Source organism: Podarcis bocagei (genome assembly GCF_964188305.1).
Source record: "Podarcis bocagei genome assembly, chromosome: 17".
Taxonomy (NCBI): Eukaryota; Metazoa; Chordata; class Lepidosauria; order Squamata; family Lacertidae; genus Podarcis; species Podarcis bocagei.
The window spans coordinates 37,853,897-37,873,185 of record NC_138143.1 but is presented as its reverse complement, the minus strand read 5'-3'; the positions used below and the strand labels follow the sequence as shown (position 1 = coordinate 37,873,185).

Sequence of the window (19,289 nt, the reverse complement as noted above, 5' to 3'; positions counted from 1 at the left end):
TCCTGTCCCCCAAAAACAGTACTTCTGTCTTGTCAGGATTCAACCTCAATCTGTTAGCCGTCATCCATCTTCCAACCGCCTCCAGACACTCACGCAGGACCTTCACCGCCTTCACTGGTTCTGATTTAAAAGAGAGGTAGAGCTGGGTATCATTCGCATACTGATGAACACCCAGCCCAAACCTCCTGATGATCTCTCCCAGCGGCTGCATGTAAATGTTGAAAAGTATGGGGGAGAGGACAGAACCCTGAGGCACCCCACAAGTGAGAGCCCAGGGGTCTGAACACTCATCCCCCACCACCACTTTCTGAACACGGCCCAGGAGGAAGGAGCGGAACCACTGTATAACAGTGCCCCCAGCTCCCAGCCCCTCAAGACGGTCCAGAAGGATGCTATGGTCGATGGTATCAAACGCCGCTGAGAGATCCAGCAGAACTAGGAAACAGCTCTCACCTTTGTCCCTAGCCCGCCGGAGATCATCAACCAGTGCGACCAAGGCAGTTTCAGTCCCATGATGAGGCCTGAATCCCGACTGGAAGGGATCCAAATGGTCCGCTTCTTCCAGGCGTGCCTGGAGTTGTTCGGCAACCGCTCGCTCAATGGTAATTTATGGACCTAATAGGTATCTAAAGCCATTTGCACGCAACAAAATACGTATTTTATCAAAGTAATTGTTGATCCCTTATTTTGGCTGCTGATCCATTATTTTCAAGGCTGCTGGTCCCTTATTTTCAAATCTGTAAGTTGACAGCTATGCTAAAAAACCTTGTGCAAATCACAGTCCCGTTTATGTAGGCACATATGTGGGGGCAGTAACATATGACCTGTGGGTGTCCATGCTAACACCCAGTTCTTAGGAAGCCCTGGTTGTTGTTGTTGTTGTTGTTTTGCAATTTATCCATTTTGTGAGACAGAGGGAGAAGGAGAGGGATTCTATGCTGGTGTCAGCATAGATCTTGCCCTGGCTCAGGGGTCACCAAAATGGTCATCCCCTGGTGTCCATGAGACCTCTGAGCCTTCACCCACTCACAGGTCCTTGGTCAGAGGTGATGAAGGTGGATCTCTTTTCTCTGAAGAAGGAATTTGGAAGAGTGACACTCTTACTCATTTCTTCTTTCAGGCTCTGTGTGATTTTTAAGGGTCAGACTAAGGTAAGAAAAATACCACAAGTAAAATAAATCCAATGTCTTGGATAGCTTTGAGCAAGAAGTTAACAAAATCATGGAAGGTAAATTTAACCATGACTAGTATTCATGATAATTGAATATGGTGTGGAGTCACCATATAATTAGTGCTTTTTTGCATATTTGTTAACAAACAGATGTTATAAAACACTACAAGTCTTCAGAATGCTCTCCTCATGAGGAAATTGATCCTGTAAACCTGCCCTGAGACTTCTTACCATTTGGCAGGAAAGCAGAAATTAGTATTCTCTCAAATATGTTACGTTTCATACCAAAAGAGCATTCTATTTATTATTACAAGTCATCCATAGCAGCTGCAGTTCCCTTTATCTAGAAAGTATTAATGGAACAAAAATCAAAGGATAATACTCTGGAACTCACTATCACATCAATATAGTATCACATCAATATACAGTAACACTCGTCTCCAAAAAAGGTTTATCCAAATGCATCTGGGAAGCTATATACTAAGCATGGTGATGTGCAACCATCGTCTATACATTGTTCAACAGTATACTTTCTTTGAATACGGGGATTTCTTTATTAACAAATATACAAAAAAGCAGGTGGCAAGGAAGTAGGTACTGCTACAATCAGCTGACCCAAGCAAAAGGACATTGCAGCCTTGATTTTTGCCAAACAAAATAATTACCTCTTTTATTTCTTTCTATTTAGATGAGTCCCAGCCAGTTTCAGCTGCCACCAACACAGGTAGGCAGAATATCCCACCTGTGCCCCCAAACAGACCCAAGCCAAAAGTAAAGTGAAAAAATTGAACAGCATAACAAAATGACCCATGACAACATGCTTTATATGAACACTGGTTTTGATGCTACCTTCCATTGTTATATGTTAAAAACACATTCAAAATCCAGTCATTGTTGACAGGTTTGTTTTGAAACAATCCTAGGCTTTATTTAAGATAAGCATTCCTAATTGTGGCTGCCAGCTGCTTTTCCTCTGTGTATCTTAAGAGCATCTTGCTGCAAGAAACTTCGATCAAATCTGACTTCGCAACCAATACTGTGGTCTTCATCACTTTAACGCGAGCGTCCCTACTGGATTCAAGACAGTGAAGCATTAAGGAAATGAAATATATATTTAAATACATACAGCACTGTGTGATTTGTTGGGAACATTTCTAGAACTGACAAGTTACAAGCCATGTCTGTGAAGCCCGCAGGGAACTTTCAAAACTCAAGCAGCCAGCAGTTTCTAATCACTGCCTATCATTAGCATTTTAGTGAATAGATTTTTTTCTTAAAGAAAATAAATGAAAAATCTTGACTGTGAAGAAAGATGGCATTTGTTAAAGCAAATAATCCTGTACATTTAAAGATGAAGATGTAACATTTGTAGAGTAATGGAGGTGGTTTGATTTGATAGCCCTTTTGCCAAACTCCCAAGTACACATGCATTTTACTGTCCTGGGGAGATATTAGGGGCAGGTAGATTCTACCCAACATGGTTCATTTTGAAGCAGCAAAATAGTGGTAGGTCCCTATTGGCCAATATCTGTGTCTTGCCAACACACTGCCTGCCCAGCATCTCCACAGCAGTTGGTGAATACTCCCCGCTCCCCCATAGAGAAATAAAATTGTAGATAGACAAACCTGTATATATGTTCCTGTAAGTCAGCACAGCCTAGATTGAAAATGATGATGTGCAAGGGATAGCCAACAGCACATCATCGTTTTCAATCTAGGCTGTGTTGACTTACAGGAAATGGGAGATGGAAGTTCTCTTTTAAAAGTGTCCCGGATAAGTAGCTCAGTATTGGCTGGTCCTGGATCTACATGCTTGCTTGCCTTTAATTATATTTTTGGGTTAGCGGCTTTATTTTTATATGCCAAATTGTGTAGTAACCTTCTTCCCTAACCTGAGACTGAAAGGAGTTGGAGGGCACTGTCTGGAGGGCACCAGGTTGGGGAAGGCTGGTGCAGAGGACAGTTCCTATGTAGCACCCAAGAATTGTAAAATTAACATAAAATGCAATAAAATTACAATATGAAAAATCAACACAATAAAAAGCAAGCATTAAAAACAAGGTGAAGTGTCTGTCTGCTGACTCAGCTCCTTGGAATGGGAAGCCAGCTGCCGATCCAGGGTTGAGCTTTCTGATGTGCACATGAGAAATACAACTTGCTATTTTCATTTCTTTTCATACTAGGTTGAATCAGCACACAAAACTAAGCAATAACGGGACAAGACTTGGAACCTGGGTGCCTGCAGATGCACGTTCTTCCATATTCTCCTCCCCAAGTGCCTCTGGTTGTGATCTGAAGCCCTGCACCAGAACTGTCTACTCTGTGAAGCTGCCAGAGTGTGGGATTGGTTACCTGTTAACACCCAAGAAATCAGAAGTAAGTATTGTCCAATGCATTGTGTATACTTCAAGGTAGCTAGCAGAAGAACATAAGAAGAACACAAGTAGATCAGACCAAATATCCTTCTAGTCCAGGATCCTTCAATGGTGGCCAGTCAGATGCCCTTATAGAGTCTACAAGCAAGATATGCCAATGCATTTCAGCTCAAGTCAAACTTCAGGCACATTGGAGAGTTCTGGGCAAGTTTTTTATACAGGTGCTAAAACCACCTTGGAAGGTTTAGCAGAGCTTATTGTGACGGGCGTGTGAAGGAAGGAATGTGAACATCTACAAATTAGCTTACATTTCCATACGTATGGCTTTTCCTTGCTTTGTGGGATTTTCAAATGAGACTTCAAGTGGTGTATCTAGTAGTAGTAGTAGTAGTAGTAGTAGTAGTAGTAGTAGTAGTAGTAAATGATTATGATGATTATTACCCCACCCATCTGACTGGGTTGCCCCAGCCACCCTGAGTGGCTTCCAGCATACATTAAACCTTAAACAGCTTCCCTATACAGAGCTGCCTTCAGATGTTTCCTAAATGTTATATAATTACTCATCTCCTTAGGTTTGCCTCATGCCTGGCACAGAATGCTCATTTGCATTACAAATGCCTCTCTTCCCTGTTCTCTTCTGCATCGAAAACCTAAAAAGCAATTTTGCGTCCCATGGACAAAAATGCTCTTTCACTGTCTCCCCGTTGCATTTCGACAATGTTTCTGGCAAAATAAAACAAGCAGAAGAAACAGTCCTTCTCTTCTCATACAAGGGCTTCCAGTCCTATAACAGGAAATCCTTTTGAAACATGAGAGTGTAAACATGGGTGATGCACGCACCGCTAACTTGCCGTCTGGCTGCCTGAGTGGGCTCAAACGTGTTTTCAAGCAAGTATATTTTTTATTTTTCACCTTTTTAAAGGCAAAACAGGGGTGTCTTCTTATCTCTTCCCAGCCTGTTCTTATATACCCAGCATTCTCATCAGTCCTGCTTAGAAAGAAAAGTTATTTTGGAAGGAAAATGAAACTGGGGCCATTTTACAGAGCATGGTCCAAACGAAGCATATAGCTCCAAAATACATTTCAGAATATGTAAGCTGATCTCCCCCCCCCCCCCCTCCAACAAGGAGAGAGAGAGAGAGAACACCAAAGCGTCCAAAGGGTTGTTTATTTACCAGGAAAGCAAGGCGGTCTGATGAGAGCGAGTGATGTGGAGTGTCACTTGCATTGTTGCCCACTGATAGGCTACTACTGACAGGGTGAGCCTGACAACATGACATGCAGTGTGCTAGCCAGCTCTGGGGGTCAGCATAAGCTTAGGGATGGGTGGCCAACCAGGAAATCGGAGCTGAGAGATGGAGTTTGGGGATTCTGGTCCCTCTGGGGGAGGCAGTAAAAAGCTCTGCTGACTGCCACACGCCTCCTGCTGCCTGATCCATGGAGAGAGCGTCTGTAGGTTTCAGTTCCAAAGGTATGGGATGGCTGCCCCTCTGGGACCAAAGAACATTGCTGTGAAAGCAAGGGGACCTGAGGCCGAGAAAAGAGGAACACCTCTTGCCAGAATAAGGAAGAGACTCCAGGGGATCAGAGCAGCAAAGACAAATTATTGACTGAACTGCCACCTTTTGTTTGTTCCACAAAGGAAGAGCTCTGTAACAGAAGTGAAGGGTTGGCTCACAGGATGCCTGGGGCTTTGTGTCTTCTGTACTAAAGGAATGTAGAATATTATGCAAAAGCAATTCCAATCTCGAGCCAGGAATAGCTGCACTCAGTGCATCAGTTATGCAAATTTGCCAATCTGTACAATTTCCTGTTTTGCCCTATCCTGGGTCTGTAGCCATGGGGAGGGCAAGGAGCCCCGTAGACAAATGAAGCCACAACCTCAAATCTTAATTCAGGGATTGCTTGCATACCGTCAAGCATCTCTCCACAGCCATGAGGGCTAGAAACTTGTCCTCCCCGTCACGCACACTCACTCATACAAAGGAAAGCCAGTTCCTCATGAAGCTAAGATCTGCCCCAACATTAGATTCTTCAAGTTTCCTGTGCCTCCAGGCATCACAGCCTACATAGAGTAGCACCACTAGTATGGTTAGAGTGCTGGAGCTGTGGAGACCCTCTGAGGCATAAGGTTCATGTATGATATTGGGCCTGTCGCTATCTCACAGCCTAACTTACCAGAGTTGATGTAAGGATAAAATGAGGGAGGAGAGAACCATGTATGCCACCATGAGGTTCCTCCATGTTTATTATATCCCCTGCCCTGTTTTCTCTCCTGTCCCACCCCCTGCACACCCACCAATCACAAATAGATTCCACAAAGGAGGAAAAAAAACCCTCCCATTTCTGAATGTGTTTGATGTGTGTCCAGAGACAGCATCTAGTGTGATTATGCCAGTTTTCAGCTCACAAGGGTACAGTCATGGTGCTCCTTTTCCTTGGCCTTGCAGAATCAGACTCCTAGGAACGGGGGGCATAAAAATAGCTTGTTTTCATTTAAAACACTTTGCAGCTTCTGCTAATTTCAGTTTCTTGCATAACCAAATGTCTCTTTATTTGTGTATTACAATCCTCCCTTCCTCCAATAAGCCTCACACCACCAATCCTGTGAGGTGGATTAGCCTGAGAGGGAGATTGACTACCTCAAGCTCACCCAGCGAGCGTTATCATAATTTTATTAAATTTTCAAATTTTACATTTCAAATTAAACATACTTTATTAAACCATGTGTTCATTGACTTCCCTCCTTCCCCTACCAAGGTTAATTTAACTTATCCACCATTCCTGTATATTTTATAATAATTATTATTATTATTATTATTATTATTATTATTATTATTATTATTATTATTATTATTAATACCCTGTCCATCTGGCTGGGTTTCCCATTTAATTTCCCATCTAGTTATTATATCCATCTAATTTAATTTTCCTATCTTACATCAGTTCAAAATATGTTAAACTGTTGAATTACTTTAAAACTGCCAGCGTTTTTAACTCTGCACAATTATTTTCAATTTACTCAACAAAAAAATTCCACTCCTCTTGTTCCCTTATTCTACTTATTAGACCTGCTAATTCTGCATATTCTATCATTTTAAGTTGCCAGTCTTCCTTACTAGGGACCTCTCTCACTTTCCATTTTTGGGCTAACAAAATCCGAGATGCTGTTGTTGCATACATGAATATGCTCTTCTGATTCCGGGAACCTCTGTCTGAACAATACCTAACAGAAATGCCTCTGGTTTGGGGGGGGGGGTTGTTTTAAACATTTTTTCATCTCATTATATATCATTTCCCAATATACTTTAACTTTTTTGCATGTCCACCACATATGGAAAAAGTTCCTTCTACTTCTCTGCATTTCCAACTTAAGTCTGATTCTACATTATACATCCTAGCCAATCTACTCGGAGTTAAATGCCACTTATGGATCATTTTCATATAATTCTCTTTCAGTGTGTAGCATGCAGTAGATTTCTATCATTTTTCCAAAGTTTCTCCCAGAGGTTATATTACATCCTATATCCATTACCCAGTGGGTCATTGATGCTATTTCCAGCTCATCTTTTGTTTCCCATTCCAATAATAGTTTATACATTTTGGACAATAATTATTCCTTGTTCATCAATAACTCTTTTCAAATTGTGAGCTTTGGTCCAAAAAGCCATTTTTCTCTTCTAATTTAAACATATCATGTAATTGGTGATATTGTAGTCAATCCGTAACTTGGCTACTTACTTTTTCCAGTGGTTTCAATTTGGGTTCGCTTCCAGAAAAGTTGAACAGATTTCTATAGGTCGCTCACTGTCTATCCATGTAATTTTTTCAATTGACGACAACCATAGGGCTGTTTTTCTTTCCAACAAATTTTTGTGTTTCCCCCAGACTCTGTACAAATTTCTCCTGATAACATGGTTCATAAAACTATATATTTTAGCTTTCCCATACCAAAGACATGCATGCCAGCCAAACTTCATATCATGGCCTTCTAGGTCTAAAATGTGTGCATCCTCCAATACAATCCATTCCCTTAGTCAACACAAGCAAGCTGGCTCATAGTACAATTGTAGATCTGGCAGGGCAACGCCCACTCTTTCTTTCGTATCAATCAAAATTTTATGTTTAATTCACAGCTCCCCCCCCCCCAACAAATTTAGAAATATCCTTTTTCCATTCCTTGAGGCAACTTGGTTTGTCAACAACTGGGATTGATTGAAATAAAAATAACATTTTGGGGCACCCAGCAAGTGTTATAACCTAGTGGAGATTTGAACCTGAGTCTCCCTGGTCCCAGTCTGATACACTCTACCCACAACACTGTAGATAGCTCAGTCGGTAGAGCACGAGACTCTTAATTTCAGGGTCGTGGGTTTGAGCCCCATGTTGAGCAAGAGAGTCCTGTGTTTCAGGGGGTTGGACAATGACCCTTGTGGTCTTTTCCAACTCTATAATTCTATGATTCTAACACCCCATTGGCTCTGAGGAAAATGCATGAGTCAGGAACTGGACTTCCTGGATCTCAGAGGAAAGCCTAGGTGGCAGACAAAAAAGAGCTCTGAGTGCGTTCCAGCTAAGCTGTCTCCCCTGATACCTTGCTCAGAAATATGTACCACCAATGCACACATCAACGAAACGCGATGAAATGGTTGCCACCTGTATGGAAGATATTACAAATATCAAATACTACATCTCATAAGATGTCTTCTACTATGTATTTTGGAAAGTTGTTTGTCTGTCCTCTATGCATTTGGACATCTCTTAAGATACCGTAATCAAATTTTGCATGGTGGTTCCTGAGATTTTTGTCTATGTTTGGATACAGTTGGACACCATTTTGAATCAAGATGGTGGACTAATTATAATATGCAGTTGACTTAGGTATTTAAAGAATCCATGGAGGAGAGGAGGGAAGTCCTAAGATTCGAAAGAATCTTGTTTTATTTGTAATGTTTTCAAGAATGTTAAACGTGTGATTGATTTTGTAAAACGGGGGGGTATTTTAAAAAATGAATCAAGATGGTGGACTGAACCTTTCAAAACTTTACTGTTGTTTTGGTTTCTTAGAATTCCCAAGCAACATTAGGTATGAGGCTGCTAGTAAATAGAAGTATATATTCAATGCATTTTCAGAAACTGGAGAATTTTAAGCATGAAAATTTGCAAATAAATTTGAAGTGAGATCATGGGAAAACTCCCATAATCTTATCTTCACATACATTTACCTTCTGCTCTTCACTCTGAAAGTTCCTCACTTATTCTCAGAGCATACATAGATGAACTATTTGATAATTTACTACAGAGTGCATCAAACCACTTGGTGAAATGGTTGCCTGCAAAATCTTGCCAAGTATTGGGATTATTATTATTTTTAAAAACAACTTTTCCTCTGCTCCCCAGAATCTATCACTGGGTGCAGAAACACGGTAAAACTATCACCACCAACACCGGACAGGACTTTATAGACATCTAGCTTAACTTGTATATACATCCACACTATGATAAGTAACCAGTAAACCATTTTCTGTATTCCCCTTCAGTCTTTTCAGAAAAGGAACAAAATACAAGCTCAGACTCTAACAAGCACAGATCAGTATGTGTAAGGCTGAGTTGATAAAGGTGAAAATCTATCCTAGGATATGGTTGGAAGGCACTTGAGAATGTCACCTTACTTAACCAAAGCTGGTCTGGATCTGGTCAGTGTCTGAACTGGTGACCAATGGATGCCTAGAAATAATATGTACACTTTGAGTTCAGTGGCATGAGGGGTTGGGGATTGGTATATAAATTAATAACATTGGCAAAATTCCTCAGTCTCTTCCCCATCATTACAATGCCACAGTATTACAGCTACAGCAACATTCCTACTGAGGAATTTTTAGTAAACCCGCAGAGGGGTTCCCACCTATCTGTGAAATAAGAAAAAAAGGGGGGAAAGGGGGAAAACTTTCCTGTTTTCCTCTCCCCATCAGCGTGCTTTTTCCATGATAGGCCAAACTTCTGTGCTCTCTGCAGCTGCCCTGTGCAGGCTGTGACAGGAGGAAGGCTGGGAGCTGACAGTGCTTAAGAGAGAGGAAAGGCGGGGAGGGGGGGGAGCATGGCTACCTCCAATCCCCCTCTTGAAGCTGATAATTAATAAATGAAATGCCCTGGGACTCCACTAAAGCTTCTTTAGATGACATATCTGTCGTGAGCTCGGCAAAGCATTAAATGGCCATTTTCTGACAGAATGACTTCACTGCCTTGGCGCTTCCTTGACTTTGTGGAGAATATGTTTCCCTTTTTCTTCTCCCTCTCTCTCTCCCTCTCTCTCTCTCTTTTATTGCCTCCTCTCTCTTTCTCTCTCTCTCTCTCTCTCTCTCTCTCTCTCTCTCTCTCTCTCTGTCTTTGGCTTATTCTTTCTCTTTCTCTCTCTCTCCCTCTCTCTCTCTCTCTCCCTGGTTGACGGCTCTAGTTCATTTCTGCCTGTTTAATTGGGCCCCGGATGAATTTACTCGACAGGGCCATTCATCATGTGGCAGCCGCTGGCGGACGAGCCCAGGGGGAGCCAGGCTGACAGCTCCGGCAGCCTCGGATGCCGCCTGACTCTGGGAAGTTCACATATTTGGGCATTAGTGCAGCTATTAGTTTAACAAGCTTCGTTTATCCTTGTCACTACCACTTCAGCTTCCCATGTAATCATTTGAAATGTAGATTACTGCTAGACAAATGGGACAGAGCAAGAGGATGCAGGAGGGAAAAAGTGACATGGATTGCTTGTTACGAGCTGTTTTTCCCCCTCCCCTTAAAAAAATCCACTCCTCTTAATTCCCTTCCAGTGCAAGCCTCTCTGATTAACTTAATATTCACATTATTTCTATGGTAAGGGCTTCGCCACCTGTGTACAGCCCCTGCCTCGAAACTGGTTCTCTTGACCTGAAATGTACTTTAAGCGTCTAGACCTTTGTCCAGGGAAGGCGGAAGGCTTGCATACCCAGATTCTGCCCCCCTCCCCTTCTCATCTCTTGCTAGTTAGAAAAAAAAACCAACCCTTGAATTTCCAGGAGGAAGCTAGTGGTGCCACAATAGCCTGGCCAACAAATGCAATCCGTCACGTGTATCAGGAGTGAGGTGCATCTGTGCCCGACTGCCAAAAATCATTCCTTGTAATTCCTCCTCCAAATGTTGCTTTTGCTCAAGACAGATTATGCTAAGGCTTAAACAGGAGCTATATTTTCAGAGACATAGAAATGTTCTTGTCATTCTCCTGTTGCGCACAGGGCATATTTTGATGTGTTTTTCTTTTGGGCTTCTATCCCTGACTAACCAGGAATTCATCGTAGCTCAAGAGCTGGGGATAGATTATTCTGCCCATTCTGGTTTAACCCAGGCTCTGATTTCTCCAGCCTTAAATTCAGTTCTTACATTTCCATATCAAAATAAATTTAAAAATTGTCTGGTAGGGCCTTAGAGACCAACTTGCGCACATTCAGCTTTACGAGCATGGCCAAAAAATATTAAAAAGGGGACAGACCTCTGGGGAAAATGTCTTTGGCGATCTCGTCTGCCACTGACCCCAATGAGTTTTGACCATATGCGATTTTGGCTTTAGGCATGATCTTCAGGATGTAACCCCTGCATGTGTTCCGGACTTAACGTAAAACAAAAAGTTTGCCTTGCAAACTGTATTAGGAGATGGGATTAGGCATGATTTCATTTGTTTATCAAATTTACACCCTGCTTTTTGACCTCAAAGCAATTTACAAGATCAGTCAAGTGCAGTGGGAACATTAAAAAAAACAACAGAAGCTCCACACAAGACTGCAAAACAAGCCCAGTTAGAGCAGGAATAGGCACCTGATGTGCGCACTCTCTCTCTTGTTCACTTGCTCCTGGGCTCTTTCCCATAAAGCATTTGGTCTTCAATCACTCTGGAGACACCCCAGCTGGAGCAGGAGTCTGTTTTGTTTTGGGTTTTTACCTGCTGTGCTGTTGCCCAGGAGGGCTGCTTTTCTTAGAAACAAACTCCCAGCACTTGAGGTAAACTCAGACATGAATAGCTTTATTTAAGTACAGCAGACAAGGAGTTCTGCTTATTCCTGGGCCCCCAGGTCCACATTGGCTTCCTCCTCTCACTCTGCTCCATAGGAAGTTCCCTCTTCAAGTACTTCCCCTTGGCCCAGGAACTAACTATATTCACACCTGCAACCCTCTTTCCCCCTAGATTCATTGAATGAGAGAACCTATCACCTGTGCGTAAGAACTCCACAGCAGCAGTCTGCCATATGCAACAGTGAGAGAATGGAGAGAACTAAGAAATAAGGTAAGTTTGCTTTGCTTTGCTAATATTGTTGCCCCAACCAGGGTTCCCACCCCACCCCATAGCACAGGAGAGTTCTGGCTGAGATGAATAGGTCTAAAACTTGGAAGAAGGTTACTGGTTCTTTTCATACATGTGAACATGCTGAATTAAAATAAAAATGTTCAGTCCCTGAGGATTCCAAACTGACAATGAGACAACACTGGGCTTGGGTCATAGTCAAGTTCTCCCAACCACCTGTGAGCCCTCAGTTAGCGTTAAGTATAATGGTTTAATTGCCAATGGAATGAGAATGCCTAAATGTGCATTGGTGAAAATGTTTAATATGGGGATTTTCCATGGGAAAAGCCAAGAAGAGCACTCTGAGCTCTTGCTGAGTTGATAATTAACTAATTGATTGTTGTTCTCTGGTAGCCAACATGTGAGTGCTGTAATCTTAGATCATGTGATGAAGGTGTTGGGTTGCAAATCTCCATTTTGAAGGGAGTTGGCTTCTTGTTTGTCTCAAGGCTCTGTGAAGTAAGGATATTTAAAAGATCCTCTCTGCCATTTTGTAGCAGTTTATATATTTTTGAGAGAGTCTGTTGGTTGTTATATAAAATTTCTTTTTCCCATACCGAGATTTTTTTACCCAATGGGAAAGTAGAAAAGGAGGAAAAAGGAGACGCTATTAAAAAATGGGAACAAGATCTGGGCCACCCAATTGAATATAATGAATGGGAAAGACTATGGACAAAAAATATAAATTTTACCACATGTTACCTAATAAGAGAGAACTATATGAAAATGTATCACAGGTGGTACCTGGCACCAGAAAGGCTTTCAAAAATGAATAAAACATATAATAATAAGTGCTGGAGATGCAAGATACAAAAAGGAACCTTCTACCATATGTGGTGGACATGCCCCGAAAATGGGAAATTTTGGAGCATGATCCATGAAGAAATAAAGAAAATATTAAGAATATCATATAGTAAAAGGTCAGAGGCATTCCTTTTAGGAATTTTAAATGACGATATTCCAAAAGACAAAAACATTTTTTTCTTATACGCAACGTCTGCAGCAAGAATCCTGGTGGCTAAGTACTGGAAAGGGAATCAGTTACCCACTAGGGGAGAGCGGCTATGTAAGCTCTCAGAATACTTAGAATTAGCCAAATTGACAGATATAATAAGACAAAAACCAAAAAGTGAAGTAAAAAAAGAATAGGAGTGCCTAAATGAATACCTCAAAACTCAAGGTTCGAGGGCAGAAATCTGGCTGAGTCTGGAATAACCTTGTGAAGTGAAAGGATATGAAAGAAGGATTTATATCTAGAGGTTAGGATAGAGAGGATAAAGAAAACAGGAAAACAGGAAGACAGAATGAGAGATAAAGGAGGTGCTGTGGGATTGGTGGAAGTCAATGTTTTCTTATTGTTTTAGTGTTTATAATATTAACTTGTAAGATATGGATTTGTTTGTTTTTTTGTTTTGTTTTTGTTGTCTTTTTTAGTTTTCGAATGTTGATTTTTGTGTGTTGTGTATTGTTATCTTTTGATATCTTTCGTGTTGTGTGGAAAATACTAATAAGATTCATTTTTTAAAAAAGACCCAGAGAGAGAGAGAGAGAGAGAGAGAGAGAGAGAGAGAGAGAGAGAGAGAGAAAACAGCTTGTTATAGGAATTCTAAGGTCTCATATATAAAAATCATATGTTCATAAATCTACAAAGCAAACACATACATAAGTATACAAACTATGTGTACGAAATAGTACAGGAGAGCAATCCTGAAACCATTTTGACTCTCCCAAATTGACCTCAAATGTTTCTCTGCAAGGAGGAAGGAAATAGGAAAGCCTCCTCATTGTCTCTTTGCTCACAAATCCTGTCTTAAGGGCATATCTGTGTATGAATAAGGGTGAGCCTGTGACCTGGATTCAGGAACTGAGTATTTACCATCACAAAAGAATGGCCAGGATGCCCAGGTAAAAGCAATCAGTGACCATTAACAGGTTTCCTGCCAGACAGGATTCTGCTGTAGACCACCCCTTCTGTGATGTATGTATGATGCGTTGGGGGGTGGTCTTGTGCTACAGGGTGGCAATTTCAAAAGACTTTATAAGGGCTTGTTGTCTTTGTCCATGAAGTGGACAAAGTGAGAGCTGGACCATAAAGAAGGCTGATTGCCGAAGAATTGATGCTTTTGAATTCTGGTGCTGGAGGAGACTCTTGAGAGTCCCATGTACCGCAAGAAGATCAAACCTCTCCATTCTGAAGGAAATCAGCCCTGAGTGCTCACTGGAAGGACAGATACTGAAGCTGAGGCTGCAATACTTTGGCCACCTCATGAGAAGAGAAGACTCCCTGGAAATGACCCTGATGTTGGGAAAGATTGATGGCACAAGGAGAATACTAATAATAATTAATAATAATAAAAATTTTATTTATACCCCACCCTTGCCGGTTCAAAAACTGGGCTCAGGGCGGCTAACAACACATTTAAAACACTTTAAAACACTTAATTATAAAAGCAGCATAAAATACAGTATAAAAACATGAATAACTATAAAATTCAAAAATCAATTAGTTAATCCCCAAGGCTAGCTGGCTGAATTGGTCCTACTTGGGCCAGTGAGGAGGTCAGGGGAGAATTAGCTGTGGGGTCTCAGAGTGGGTGATCTTCATAAAAGGGGAGGGGGAGGGAAGGGAAGGGAAGGGAAGGGAAGGGAAATAACAGATCAGACTGAATTCAAATTAAAGGCCAGGCGGAATAGCTCTGTCTTACAGGCCCAACGGAAGGAGGTTAAATCCTGAAGGGCCCTAGTCTCATGGGACAGAGCATTCCACCAGGTCGGAGCCATCACTGAAAAGGCCCTGGCCCTGGTGGAGGATAGTCTGATTTCCTTAGGGCCCGAGAAGGGGATGACAGAGGATGAGATGGTCGGACAGTGTTCTCGAAGCTACGAACATGAGTTTGACCAAGCTGCAGGAGGCAGTGGAAGACAGGAGTGCCTGGCGTGCTCTGGTCCATGGGGTCACAAAGAGTGACACGACTAAACGGCTAAACAACAACATATAAGGCCTTGCACACCATTGTTCTGAGTTCCTCCTCCCTCCTGCTTAGGGCAGGGGGAGTGAACACCCTGTTGCAACAGTTTAATAAAGATCATGCTTACTAGCTGCTTTGCTTCTCAATATTCTCTGGTTGGCTTCTGTTATTTTCTCCTACCAATAGAGAACCTACAAAAGGACTCTATATGGACTCTTGGGTACCCCATAAGGGAAAAGGAGCAGTTTTTTTATTTTAACAAACTCCAGGCCAAAAATGGATGTTGTGGGAAGAGACAGACCTCTGCTTCTTAATCCCGTTGGAATTATTTCATTTTTTGTAAGATGCTGAGCCTGTGCTGGACAGCACAAGATGTTGTATTGATATTTTTGATTTATCATTGATGCATTTTGAAGAGTTTGGCTAGTAAAATTTGAATAATATTTTCATGGGTCTGGACAACGCTCCATTTCGACCTTGAGCTACCTAGAGGAAGATGGCAGCTTGGCAGGGAGTTGTTCCTCCAAAAGATGTTTTATCAGCTATTTTTAAAGCCTTTTAAAAAGCTTTTTAAACTTTTCACCTTCTCCATTTGTAATTTGGATGTCTTTCTGGGCCTTGGAACCTTGCTCCCTGTCAGTTTGCATTTCTTAGCGCAGAAAGTATTGATCTGATGTGTAGAGATCTTTCCTATTCTACTTAATTCAGGAGGGTTCTGGAAGCTTCTCTGTGTGAAAGAAACAAGCAGAAGGTTCATGATGTTTGGGTTATTCCTTCAGAGAAGCTGAGTACAGCAGGCTTAAACTGGTTCTTCAAGGGCATGCTATAATAAGAGGCCTGGGCTTCACCTTTTCTCTCTCTTTCTTTTTTCCTTCTGGTGTGGTGTTCTGTATATAGTGTTAAGGTTTAGACTTATTATAAGTTAATGCAAGTTTAAGTTAAGCCTGGAAGCAGGCTTCGGAGCTCCTCAGATAACAGGACTGTAATTAGCGTTGATTGCTACCCAGGAAAGTAATTTTTCCTTTTTTTACTTCTCTGCTTTTAAACTTACCAACCTACTGAGACTCTAACAGCACCTTCTTGTCTATGCTATGAGAAACATCTTGGGCAAGTTCTGTGAAGCACCCTGGGCAGGCCACCAGCTGCTAGCTATTAACCGCCAACTCCCTTCTATACTTTGTTCCTCAAACTCCTGGCAGTCTCCACATGGAGAAGCTCTTAAATTGAACAAACTGAGCACTTTCTATTTTCTCTCTCTCTCTTTGGTTGGGGAAACGTCTCCTTGTTTACTCCCCACGGCGACGCTATGCCTGCTAGTTAACTGGATTTCTTATGGACACTGCCAATCCTGAATTTATTGGATTTGTGACCATTATGCTCATTTGCCTTCAGTAGCAGTAAAGCTCTGCTGGAGGAAATACAATTGCCTCTGGTTTGTTTTGGGGAAATCTTGTAACGTGTTTAAGTTTTTACTCTGCTAACTATACTTTGGAATCTGCTCTGGATCAATATGGAGTAGAATTTCCATGACACCCCCTACCTGCTTACCTTCCCCTGGCTTGGAGGAAATCTTTTAAGGAGCCTGCTCATTATAGCTCCCCACATCTGCCAATGCTCAGTTTCCAAAAGGATTCAGTTTCCATGCATCCTGTTGCTTCAAACGGTGCCATATTATCTGCAGCAGTTAGGTAACATCTTCCAGTATGAGAAGGGAGAGGCCAGTAAGGTAACTGAACTCCCCGTCTGAGATCCTTTGTTTCCAAGCTGGCTGGGAAAGAGGTGAGCCTTTTAGGGAAGGAAGGAAGGAAGGAAGGAAGGAAGGAAGGAAGGAAGGAAGGAAGGAAGGAAGGAAGGATGCTGCCAGACTGGGATCCAATGCCATACTGGAAACGCAGGTTGCACAATAACTTGGAGCTCTTGCGCAGCCCTGCTCCTGCCCCCAAAGGAAAGTCTTTTTCCACTAAGGAAAGTGATGGGGTAATACATTGGAAAGTGTGGGATAACACTTGATGCAACATAACATCTAACCTTGCCACAAATAAATCATAGGGAATGCCTAGTAAACAGTTGATGCTGTCCAACTTCCCCATCAACTTTGTGCAAACAAATCGGGATGAATGCTCAAGAAACAGGTTGTTGGAAAACAACCAAAATCTCCTTGGCCATTCAGAATAAACATACAGGGGCACTCAACAAAGGGACTGGCAACTGTCTCCATTTGGATTGTGGGTATTTTGGTGTGTTTTAGGATTCTGTTCTCTGAAATCTTTCATCTAGATGTACCCCAAAGTTGAGGTTGGATGCTCTCTGGAGCTGACAGCCTGTGTGTGGTGATGTTAGAGCACTGAAAGACCCACAGAGATCCAGTCTGTGTGGTCGCTCCTGCCCTGGACTTCAGCCTCTTCCCTTGAGGCATACCAAAGCCGGAGCATTCTTCTCAGTCTTCAGTCTTCAGCATACTTACTGGAATAAAGCTCTCCTGCAGTAGTAAATTGAACTTGCTTCCAAATAAATGTGCTTAGGCCTCAGTTGTGATTGTGTGTGTTGTTCCCAGTTGCCTTTGGGTAGCCGAGATTCAGGCTATAAGTGAGTTGGATTTTAATATTTGTTATGGTTTATTGATTTTTATTTGTTTGAATGGGCCCTTGTTATATTCTGGCCATTCCAAGGCATCAGGGTGGTGCTGTTAGCACCCTAAATAGGGAAAAATAAATACTTTGTGGCAGGTAGCATTGCTTGCCTACAGTAGGTTCATGTTTTTCCCAGATTGCAATTTTGCAAGAGCTAGGAACACATTTTCACAAACAGGAAAGGGACATGAAAAATAGGTTTATTGCCTCCCCCCTTCTTCAGTTTGTGTGGGAATCGCAGAGAGTCCTTTTTAAAAAGAATCTTTTCTCATATGCACAACAGATGTCTGCTCACTGACTGCCAAACCAGATAAGGAAACGAAAGAAAAGGAAACAATCAAATAATGTTTTCCCGAATTTGCTTTTAAATGCCACTACTGTAGTCTCAATGTGTTACAATATGGATAGTACGTGAAAAGTTAACAATTGTGGCAAAACCTTTCACAGGGCTCCAGTCAGGTTTGCCTCCACAAATCACTCAGAAAGATAGATACAGTTCCAATCCGCTTTCAGCAGCTGTTTTTGAGCAAAGAAAAAGTCATTGGGACCATAGTTATGAGAAATGGTGGGGTCAGATTATGTTAAGTCTGCAGTATAATGAAGGCTGGGTCCATCAGGCCTGCTCTTGCTGATGTGTCACCTGGTACCAGTCATTCCAGCAAACTGTGAGATTGGGAGAGATGGGAAGCAGGGCTCACCCCATCAGCTCTGTTAAAGCACCAACTCCAGCAGGAGCCCTCAGCCCCTGAATTATGCCAATACGAGCTGGTCATTTGTAAGAGCTGCTATTTAACTTTTATGGCACCTAAATTTGCTTCCTCCCCACCTTCTTTCTTCCCTGCCACTTTTTCCTCTTCTGTTTTGTGTATTTAATGATAAACCTGCAAGCAGGGACTGTCTTGTTTTGATTGTATGTAAGCATGGGATCACAGAGAGTCGAACGCGACTAAGACGACTAAACAACAATAGCCACTCTAGATGGATGAGTGGAAGAGATAGATATAGACACATACACACACACAGAGAGAGAGAGAGAGAGAGAGAGAAGAACATGGTACAAATGCACCAAATAAATAAAGAATAAATACTGGGTTGGTGCTAAGGACTCCATCCTCAGACTGTTGCTATGTTATTTTTTCATTTTCCTATTCATATCCTTGTTTGCTTGTATTTCAATAACCAGCTTATGATTTGGGCCTACAAAAAATGAGTAGATCCAGCTTCCTTCAGTCCCTTTGAATAACCATAATTAACTATGCAATTGGGACCTTCTGGTGGGCCTCACCAAGTGCAGCAGATCAACCATTAACATGTATAGGAGAGATAAAACTGATGCACTCCAGCGACACCACTGGGATGGGGGTTCAAGTTGCTGCAGCCATTCCGAATCAAGTCTGCTCCTATCCACTGAGCCACATGCTTAGTTATGTTTCTTTCATACCACGGAGCAAGATGGATTGTCGGCATCTGACTTTAGCTGGCATTCTGTACCAGTGGTTCCTAAACATTTCCCCTCTATGGACCACTAGAAAATTGCCAAGAGTCCTGGTAGACTCCATAAATGACCTTTCTGCCTGCTGTAAAGGTAAAGGGACCCCTCACCATTAGGTCCTGTCATGACCGACTCTGGGGTTGCGGCGCTCATCTCGCTTTACTGGCCAAGGGAGCCAGCGTACAGCTTCCGGGTCGTGGCCAGCATGACTAAGCCGCTTCTGGCGAACCAGAGCAGTGCATGGAAACTCGGTTTACCTTCCCGCCGGAGCGGTATCTATTTATCTACTTGCA

The 19,289-nt window shown here is 42.1% G+C and overlaps 1 long non-coding RNA gene across 4 annotated transcripts in view; it reads left to right on the top strand.

Annotated features, from left to right (window-relative positions):
* LOC308577003 overlaps positions 1 to 19,289 on the top strand; it is a 110,031-nt gene that overhangs the window by 42,896 nt on the left and 47,846 nt on the right. For 3 of the 4 annotated variants that reach the window (XR_014003313.1, XR_014003314.1, XR_014003316.1), the window contains exons 2-4: positions 1,860 to 1,895; positions 3,355 to 3,547; positions 11,750 to 11,848. This is a non-coding gene — a long non-coding RNA (uncharacterized lncRNA). The remainder of the gene's footprint in view (positions 1 to 1,859; positions 1,896 to 3,354; positions 3,548 to 11,749; positions 11,849 to 19,289) is intronic. The other variant, XR_014003315.1, reaches the window with a different exon arrangement.